This window comes from Lathyrus oleraceus, chromosome 7, assembly GCF_024323335.1.
Source record: "Lathyrus oleraceus cultivar Zhongwan6 chromosome 7, CAAS_Psat_ZW6_1.0, whole genome shotgun sequence".
NCBI classification, from domain to species: Eukaryota; Viridiplantae; Streptophyta; class Magnoliopsida; order Fabales; family Fabaceae; genus Lathyrus; species Lathyrus oleraceus.
This window is the reverse complement of record NC_066585.1, coordinates 85601920-85603698: the sequence shown is the minus strand read 5'-3', so window position 1 is coordinate 85603698 and position 1779 is coordinate 85601920.

Sequence of the window (1779 nt, the reverse complement as noted above, 5' to 3'; positions counted from 1 at the left end):
GTGAACTCTAGCTCATTCATTTTTTATTTTTATTTTTTATCCTTTTATTTTTTTTTATTTTTTTATTTTTAGTGTTTTTTTAGGTTCTAAAAAATAATATAAAAAAGGGATAAATAAAAATATAAACTTTTTTTCTTTTTTTCTTTCTCTTTTATTTTATTATTAATTAAAAAGATTAAGTTCTTATTTTAAAAAAAATAAATAATATGTATCTAAAAAATGAGAGATTTTTTTTCTTTTTTAATTTAATTTTGTCATCTTTATATTTGATTTTATTATTTAAGTGATTGCCTAGATTTATTTTATCCAAAAATTATTTTAAAAAAATCAATTATTTTTTTCCCATAATGTTTCAAAATCAAACAAATAAATAGTCATAAGTGTGGATATTGTAAGCATTAATTTATTTTAATTATATTTTCAAAAAATAATAAATAAATAATAGAAAGAAATGAAACAGATCGTGATATATTAAAATAGTCATAAGTGTGGATATTGTAGTCATAAGTGCTTAGATTTATCTTTTTAAAAAAAATTAAATATAAGGATTCAAAAATATCATAATATCCAAAAAAATATTTTATTAAAGAAAAAGATGTCTTAAAAATAAAAATAAATTACCTTTTTAAAAAAAATCGTTTTTTATAATTAAAAACAAATAAAATCAACCGTGTTCTAAAAAAGAAAAAAATAATAAGCGCTCGATCCAATGTCGAGCCATTTTTCTCAAGTCAAACCAACAGCCAGGCGGCTATGGTTTTGTTTTATATTCCTCCATCATTTAGTTAGGTAGTCCAGTAACATTAGCCCATCTCATTTTAATTAATTTGTTTTCTAAACTATCTTCAGCTAGTTCTGTTTATATATCCATAGTTGTTATTGTGAATAATAACTAATCATAAATGGTCTAGTGGAGAGGGGTAGTTTCATGGTCTTTAGTGTAGTGGGTTTGATACTTGTATTAAGCATTTTTTTTCTCTTTTAGCATTTTTTCCTCTTTCAGCATTTTATTATCTTTTAGCATTTTATTTTATGTTTATGTTTATATTATACTCATGGTTGATCTGCTTTCTTTTAATTTTCTCATGCATGCAAAACCATTTTAAAACTATAAAAATCATTTTTTTCTCGATTTAATATCGAGCCCATTTTCACACCCTTGTAAGTCGATTGCTTTTTAAGCATCGCCGTCAACCTCACATAGCTTACTCTTGGGCTTTCTTACAATGAGCCGGTTCTCTTGCACTTACACTCATGCATTGCATTATTTGTTGTTTGGGCCCGATTTAATTATTTCATGATTTTTTTAGTCCCCATTTGACAAAATGTACCCCACTCCCCCGATGTGTAATAATCTTGTACTATTTTACTCCTTTATTTGTTTGACTATTTAGTTAGATACTAACACAAGAATAAAATCAACAATTTCAAAAAAATACAAAAATAAATGACTCGATCCAATGTCGAGTATTTTCTCAATAAACAAATCAATCCATTTCTTCACCCCATTCTATTCCATTTCTTTCAAAAAACTTCATCAAATGCTTGATCCAACGTCAAGCCATTTTCATAATAAAAACTCAAAAAATATTAATTCATATTCAAGACCTTTTCAATAAAGATGGAAATGGAACGTGGTGTATACCACGCACTCCTGAGATTAGGATTCGAGATGTATATCTCGCCAATCCTAGTTCTCGCCATCATCCAATTTATCCACTTTGTTTTCTCTCAAACACTTATCCAAATTTCTCTTAAACGTCCATCAATACTTGATCT